At 38.6% G+C, this 8,891-nt stretch overlaps 1 protein-coding gene across 1 annotated transcript in view; it reads right to left on the reverse strand.

Moving 5' to 3' along the window:
- The window catches only part of LOC106874788 (centrosomal protein of 164 kDa), a 105,782-nt gene extending 105,161 nt beyond the window's left edge, over positions 1-621 (reverse strand). The window contains exon 1 of the mRNA XM_014922644.2: positions 427-621. The gene's annotated coding sequence lies outside the window, so the exon portion shown is untranslated. The remainder of the gene's footprint in view (positions 1-426) is intronic.
- Between the last annotated feature and the right edge of the window lie 8,270 nt (positions 622-8,891).

Here is an 8,891-nt window from a genome sequence, read left to right on the forward strand (position 1 = left end):
TATATATATATATATATATATATATATATGCTCTCCTCAGTATGTTTGGGAACTTCAACGTAGTCACTCAATCTGTTAGAAATAGCGACTAAATTTCCCTCAAATCATATCTGTTTTAAAAAAGAAATAACATATCTTAAACATCATGGTTGAAAATAAAAATGGTTATGGATGGGAGGTTTTCATCACAGGCCTGCATATTCAGAGTTCACCAAGTGCTAAACAACAACATCAACAATATTATACAGTAGATATTCTGACTTAGCTCTCTTAGATTAGGGACAACTACTTTGATGTAGGCCAGGACGAATATATCATAGACTTGGAACCAAAAGAGCTTTTGGAGAAATTTGACACTATGGATCTTACATCCAACTCAGACACAAAGGAATGCATAAGGAACTGTTAAAGTGGCTTCAAATCTACCTTGAGGGGGAAATCATCAAAATCACCCAATCTGAGTTAACACCCATCACTCCATCATCCCATAAGACTCAATAAGGTGGGCCATTTTTGTTCTTAATCTTCAAAGATGAATTGGTCAACGCTTGTGAAAATGAGCGGTACCGCTACATTGACGACACCACACTGACTGCAGTGACAGGTATCCGTCGGTGTCAGAGAGCTATGCGACAACTACTAAGTTGACAGGAGAAAGCAATGCGACAATAGTAAAGTTAGCAGGAGAAATGAATGCGACACTAGGTAGCTGAATCAGAGGCCTTGTCAGTGCCAAAGCCTAGGCAGACGATAGGAAAATATCATTCGATACATCAAAAGGCAAAATAATAGGTCTATCAAGGGAAACAATTCCACCAAACTTTGCATTGCACTTTGGGAATTGCAGGTAGTCTATGAGAAATGCAGCTCGAGATTCTGTGCAGAACCATTGGAAGAAGGCTAGTGTAGACAAATCAATATGTAATACAGCCGCACAGAAACTTGGGGTGATAGGGGAAAAAACACTAAAAGCAACTTGGAGTAGAAAGAAAGAACTACCATTTACAAAAGTCTAAATCCGAAGTAATCTGGGTTATTATGTTAGATGAATGTCTCATATAGCATGATCAATCAACTATTTATTATACATAAAAAAAAATAATAAAAAGGATAATCGTAGTTAATGGAACTGATGTTGCGAAAAAAAATCATTATCAACAGTCTACAACATAGGAGACTGGTTGCTGCGGCAATAGTTCACGACAAAATGCAGTCAAGCCACGGCCCACCATTGCAGTATAACAGATACCGTTTTATGGCTGCACTCGCTTCTCAGTACCCGATGTCAAGACCCAGATTCGGCACAGGGGCTTTCGACATTCGATTATCATATGAGCTGTCTCTGTCGACGAGATGCAAGCTTCGAAAGGTCAAATGCACAAACTCAGTTGATATTGCCCTTACTATTGGAAATGCAATGAACCAATGACTCTTCCATTGAAAAGCTGTAGCCAACAATCAGGTCATAATGGAGACATGCGCCATTGCAGCACGTCGCTGCATCCATCATTTGTCGATATTTGCTCGAGGTGTCCCGGACAACCCTCCGAGCAGTGTCCCAATCAGTCCCCATCTCTGCCAGATACTTCCTCATCCGCTTTGACCATGTGGTATGTGGCTGACCAACACGAGCTGTCACCTCAGCCATATCCACGGAGAAGGGAACAGATACACAGGATGGAACTCGGAAAATCGAGCAACACGATCAGCATAACCAACAATACATGACACAAAATAAATTTAGAACGCACATATAAGAAACAAATCAACCCCAGTTACTTAACTGGAATCTATACAGGCCCATCGCCAGACTTTGGTGCCTGGGAGTGCTTCAGAATATTCTGGGTGGGCACTAATTTGTATTGCGGGAAGATTCTTGTAAACTGTATTTTCTAAATCTGAGGGTGAATCATTGAATAGTGAGGGAGCTGCGCCGTCTAGTGCACCCCCTTATTAATTTATTTGATTACCACTTTATTTATTGATGAAAGCAAAGTTGGCCTCGGTGAGATATGGACTCAATGTAGAGAGCCGCCGAACAGGCATTTGTCCGACGTTCAAACAATTCCGCCAGACCACAGTTTAAATAATGAAATGCTGTTCTAAACTGTTTCGGCTCTCATCCTCTTCAGTCCTCAAAACAATCTCCTGTTCTCTTAAATGTTTGTGCCTTGAAAACGTTATTCAAAAGCAACACACGATTAAATTTGCTAACCACAGTATACAGAACAGGTTAAATACTAGACCCTCTTCAAAATTTACTATTACTTCTATTTCAGTACTCTTATTGAGACAATCATCTAATCCTCAAAATTTTTCGCGCGGCACATGAGATTGATCTAGTAGCTTTTTTAGAGCATGTGATTCTCAACCATTTTTTTTTTTTTTTGTGTGTGTTGACTCCCTTTGATTTCTATTTTATTTGGATGGACCCTCATAGCTATTCGTTGGTTTAAAAATCCTATTATATTTTTATACTTAGATATATTTAGGAATTGTATTTAAACATTTTGTTAAAATATTTTGAGTATTGTAGAAGTATAACCAATTTAACGCACATAATTTTTAATAACTAAATCATAAATGCCAATTGACCATAAATCAGCTACATCAAGGCTAACCTGGAGCTAAATTACAACTTTGACGAACATGAAGCAATGAGTGTCTCTGAGATCGTTCGACCCACAGGAAAAAAAAAACAAATCGCTCTCAAATCACACCGCACTACCTTAAAAGAGAAAATACAAAGAATAGTGTAATTTTACATGACAAATCCCTCTGAATATAAATCTGCTCAAAAAAAATTTAAATAAAACAAACAAACAAATCAACGAGGTAGTCGTTTAACATGCGAGAAATACCACCAAATCTTCCAGCTATCTTAAAGCGAAATGTATGCATCAGATAATTTAGTGCAGGTATGGGGAATGTTTTTCGAGAAGTGGGCTGCATGAGACATGGCTCATCATCATGCAGACCGCACTTCTACAAAATAACTAAGGTAACACAGGTCTGTGAAATGATACTTTTTGAAAACTATTTTGATAATTGTTTGCTACTTTATATATTTTGCTGGTGCTAATTCGAAATATCAAAAAAAAAAATTCCCTAAGGTCTTCTCACAATTTAATGTTAAGATATATCATAATTTGTAGGTAAATCCGCAAGGGGTACGACAAAATGAAACTAATAAAAAGTAATTTGATACAACACTTTTCATACCCTTTTCATAGTCGTCATGTACAATGATTTAGGTAACCCAAGCAAGTCACACTTCACTTTCTCCTTAAAACGGAAACCTTGAAAACAAGCGATATTTCAATAAAGACATGTCATTTTGCTTCCTTCGGCAGCGCAAAGACATTAATAACAACACATTTCGAGGAAACAATCGTGTATCTTATCTTCCCTCGCGAACTTGCGGAAACGCAAGGCTTTCAAGTCCCCTAAAACAGACAAGTTTCTTTGGTGGCAGCTCAAACCTGACTTAATGGAATAGTCGACTGTGGTGAACAGAGTATTTTTCCCACCTCTCACGCGAAGCTAATCTTTTCTTTTATTAAGGTAACTATGAACTACATTTGCTTCTCGCACACCACAGTGCACTACTAATAAGAAACAATGTAATTATGTAAATTCTGTTGTTACCTAAATGACTTAAATAAGAGATTAGAGCTTGAAGTGGGAAGGTTGCATTATTGCCCTGATGTTACATCATAATTTAATACATGACTGTAGTAACTTAGACATGCAAAACATAACCCTGCCGATTACCAAGACTCGGTTGATTAACAAAAATTCACTGACCAACACTCTCAACCACTTGCTCACAGGTACATCGTTTGTGTCTCTTCCTCATTCTAAAGCAACTACAATGGCTTCTGCACTTCTGAATTGGATACTCGCAATACCCGTACACTTGCTACACTTGTCTGTTCTTTTATCGTCTCCATTGTGATTCATTTCCTAAATCACTCGCTCAACACTTCGTTTGACCATTCATCCTTAGAGATTGAACCCCTTGAAATTTCTTCTCTACCCATGTTTTTTCCACAACTATCAACTTACGGAAGTTCAACCTGAACATCCACCACATCTGTTTCATCAGCTTGGGAGAACCTTAAGAAGAGGAGGGGATACCCTTTCTCTTCTGACTCATTTCAAGACCTCTTCATAAACTTGATCAAATGACATCAATTGTTCAAGGTTCGGTAGTTATTTTGTAAGTTTTACATTCCATATTGAGTAACAATGTCACTCTTCTGTAAATTCTCTTGATACTCTGTAATCCATGAAACGTACTCAAAATAAATTATAAATTGTTTGACATAGACACAAAGTCATAAATTTGGGGGAAGGGGAACAGTCGGTTATATCGATCCTCACTCTTGACTGGTACCTAATCGCCCCCGGAAGGATGAAAGCCAAAGTTGAACTCAGCAAGGTTTGAACACAGAATAGAGTTTTTGGAGAGGATTGATGAAGCAATGGAGACGAAAAATCATGCAGAGGCGACAAAGGAAAGAAGCGAAGACGTGAGGCTGGAGGATATAAGCAAATTCAAGGAAATGATTTAAAGGGAGGGGAACGAAATGAAGGTGTTCCCCACCAAAGAAGTGTTAAAAGAGAAAAATGAGAAAACCATAATTTACAGAACACGATGGCTCAAGTAGAAAAGACTCTTAAACCAATCTGGCAAGGACTTTCCTACCAAGCCAGAGGAACAAAATTTGGAACAGTGGAGGTGCGGTTTCGGCAGGTGGCTACTGCTAAGCTGCACTCAGCAACACCTTTGAGAACTGATGAAGTGGTGCTTCTACCCGTATACCTTGGGAGACGTGCCTCCAGGGTTAGGGTAGAAGATATACCCCCAGAAGTGGATGTAGCCTGGCTGGTAGCTGCTATACTGCTAGGCGTGGAAGAGAAGGTGGTGGTCCTCCAGGCCACCAGAACACCCCACAGGAACTGGCAGGGATAAAGCCTCGATATGGTGGTACAGGTTGCTGTGGAAGATATTAGACAGTAGTCATGCTGGGGCACCACCTTGAAGAATTTTTAGTAGTAAAAAAAATCAGCATTTAAAAATTTAGATTTAAAGTCTTTTGTTTTCTTCTCTCGGCATTTACAGATTAGTGAGAATGAGCTGACCTATTGAACTTTCTCCGGCCGTTGAAGATCTAAGAGAATTATGGCGCCGAAGGTTAGTCATTCAAACGTACTTCTTATCGTTTTTATGTTTCTCCATATTTCTTGAAGTAAATGCTTTCCCTTTTGTTAGAATTCAGACAATATGTACATTGAGTAGTAAAGAGTTTTGTGTTCTGTTATTCTATTCTACTTATTTATTTTCGATTGAATATATTTTGTTTACTTAAAAATTGGAACTTTGGAAAAAAAAATTCTGGGGTCGATACATTCGACTAAAAATTCCTCAAGGTGGTGCCCCAGCATGGCCAGTCTAATGACGGCAACAAGCAAAAAGAAAAGAAAAAAACAAAAATAACCGAAAAATATAACCGTGGGGCTTTTACCGAGGGGCTTTCGGAGACAGAAACTGAAAGAAGCCAATTGTGTGTGTGTGCCACCTCTTGACAACCAATGTTGGTGTGTTTACGTCCCCGTTATCTAGTGGTTCGGCAAAGAGCCTGATAGAATAAATACCAGGCTTTGAAATAAGTGCTGGGGTCGATTCGTTCGTCTAAAAATTCTTCAAGGTGGTGCCCCATCATGTTTGCAGTCTAATGAGTGAAACAAGTAAAAGATAATCTGAATTGTATTCTGCAAATTATCAAAGCACTTTATATACTGTTATTGACAACTAAAATCCACTGATAGAGTTATTGTTGTTTTCTTAGAAACTAGTTCTTTCTTATCGGAAAATTTCAAAGAATCCAGCAAAAAACGTTTCAGAAATGTGACAAAGCGCTTGTAGTTCTTAACGTTTTGGGTTCAAATTCCGCCAAGAGCAAATTTGCCTTTCATCTTTTATAGAGGGAACTCGAAAAAACAGCATAAAATACCAGACAAGTACTGGAGTTGATTTCTATAAAGCATTTTAAATGTGAGTGGAATTGTAATACAACAAATAGACCATACATACATAGTGAACAACAGAAAGAGTGCAAAATCAAGAGCTCTGATAACCCTTCGTTTCGCCCAACACATTCTGTGTTTTAATAGTTTTAGCCATTAGCGTAAAACACGTTGAGATTTGTATTCTTAGAAGGGAGACAACTTTAACGTTGCTATGGCATATCTATTATTGTCGCATTGTCATGAACTGTTTTGTATATAGAATCCAGAGAAATGTATTTTCTTTTCAAATGAAATCCACAGCAAATCGATATTATATGTCTGTGTACGTGTGTGCGTGCGCACACGCACACACTGACACACATACACGCTCACTATTATACTTTTTGCACTATTCATTTTTAAAGATGAAAATATTTTGATATTTTTTTTCTTCTCTAGACACAAAGACCGAAATTTTTGGGGAAGGGGCCAGTCGATTAGATCGACCCAGTCCGCAATTGGTACCTAATTTATCGACTCCGAAAGGATGAAAGGCAAAGTATGCCCATGTAAAGGTGACTAGCTCGCAGAAGCGTTAGCACGCCGGCCAAAATGCCTAGCGGTATTTCACCCGTCTTTAGTTCTGCATTCAAATTCTGCCGAGTGTGACTTTGCCTTTCACCCTTCCGAAGTCGAAGAAATAAATACGAGCTGAGCATTGGTGTCGATGTAATCAACTAGCCCCCTCCTCCGAAATTGCTGGCCCTGTGTCAAAATTCGATACCAATATTTATGTCAATGTTACGGCAGCGAGCTTACAGAATCGTTAAGCATGCCGGGTAAATTGCTTAGCGGTATTTCGTCCGTCTTCACGTTCTATGTTCAAATTCCACCGACGTCGATGTTGCCTTCCATCATTTCGGAGTCGATAAAATAAGTACCAGTTCAACACTGGAGGTCGATGTAACCGATTTACACACTCCCCTAAAATTGCTGGCCTTGTGACAAAATTTGAAATTAATATTTATGTTTGTGTTATATTTTGTTTGGCATGATCAGTCGATCGGAGATCGAAATGGGGTATAGATATATTAAGACAATTTTTTAAAATAAAAAATGAGGTTAATAATCATCAAAATTATAACTATTAACGAAATATAATAACCATTCTAAGATATTTAGACATTTAATATACAGACTTTCTTATGAAGATGGCGAGCTGGCAGAAACATTGGCACGCCGGGCAAAATGCTTAGCGGTATTAAGTCTACCTTTACGTTCTGAGTTCAAATTCCGCCGAGGTTGACTTTGCCTTTTGGGGGTCGATAAATTAAGTACCAGTATCTAATCAACTGGCCCCTCCCTAAAAATTTCAGGCCTTGTGTCTACAGTAGAAAAGAATATATAGATCTTCTTATGATTAAAAAGTTTGTTTCACAACCATATCCAGGGTTGACCAAAAGTCAATTGACAGTAAATCAAAACCATTTAATTTAACAACTAAATGAATTTAATAAAAGTAGTCCTTTTTGAGTGACACATTTTTCCATTCAAGTCAATACAGAATTACAAATAGTATTTATGGAATTCTGAATTAGTGTCAGGGAACTTTTGGCCAACCCTGTATATACATGTGGTAAGGAGCTTGATTCCCAACCACTTTGGGTCATCCAAAGCCTTGTGAAATGCTTTGGCAGAAGGAAACTGAAAGAAGCCTGTTGTGTGTGTGTGTGTGTGTTTGTCCCCCACCACCACTTGACAACTGGTGATGGTGTATTTAACTTAACGGTTCGACAAAAGAGGCCAATAGTATAAGTAGCTGGCTTTAAAAAAAAATAGGTACTGGAAACAATTCATTCACCTAAAAATTCTAGGTAGTATCCCAGCATGGCCACAGTTTAACTCAAACAAGTAAAAGATAAAAGATATCATTATCATCATCATCATCATTTAGCATCTATGTTCCGAGCAGGCATGGGTTAGACTCTTACCTGTGGACTCCTTTGATTTTTATTTTACTCTATTGAAATCTCCCACAGCCATTTGAAGTTTTTAAAAAATCCCTTTATTTTTATACTTAAATATTATTAGGAATTGTAGAAAAAAGATTGTTAAAGTATTTTGTGTATTGTAGATTCATGCTATCAGCACTAATGCAACCCTCGTGCAGTTTGCAAGACTACAAACCCTGAGGAGACAACTTCATGCAAGGAGATGAAGGGCAAAAGATGAGTAAAACCATAAGAGAAGGGCCAGAGCAGAACTGGTTTCTTGTTCTACGGCATGCCTGTCACTAAGCGGGTGCACTGGATGGTACTGCTCCTTCACTATTCAATGGTGCACCCTCAGATTTAGAAAATACAGATTACAAAAATCTTCCCACAATACAAATTAGTGTCCACCCAGAATATTCTGAAACACCCCCAGACACCAAAGTCTGGCGATGGGCCTGCTATAGAGGAGTTCCATGATTCGATTCAAATTAGTGTCCACCTAGAATATTCTGAAGCACCCCTAGACACCAAAGTCTGGTGATGGGTCTGCTATAGAAAAGTTCCATGATTCAATTCAAATTAGTGTCCACCTAGAATATTCTGAAGCACCCCCAGACACCAAAGTCTGGTGATGGGTCTGCTATAGAGGAGCTCCATGATTCGATTCAAATTAGTGTCCACCCAGAATATTCTGAAGCACCCCCAGACACCAAAATCTGGCGATGGGCCTGCTATAGAGGAGTTCCATGATTCGATTCAAATTAGTGTCCACCCAGAATATTCTGAAGCACCCCTAGACACCAAAATCTGGTGATGGGTCTGCTATAGAAAAGTTCCATGATTCGATTCAAATTAGTGTCCACCCAGAATATTCTGAAGCAT

The sequence above is a fragment of the Octopus bimaculoides genome, chromosome 20, assembly GCF_001194135.2.
Source record: "Octopus bimaculoides isolate UCB-OBI-ISO-001 chromosome 20, ASM119413v2, whole genome shotgun sequence".
Taxonomy (NCBI): domain Eukaryota; kingdom Metazoa; phylum Mollusca; class Cephalopoda; order Octopoda; family Octopodidae; genus Octopus; species Octopus bimaculoides.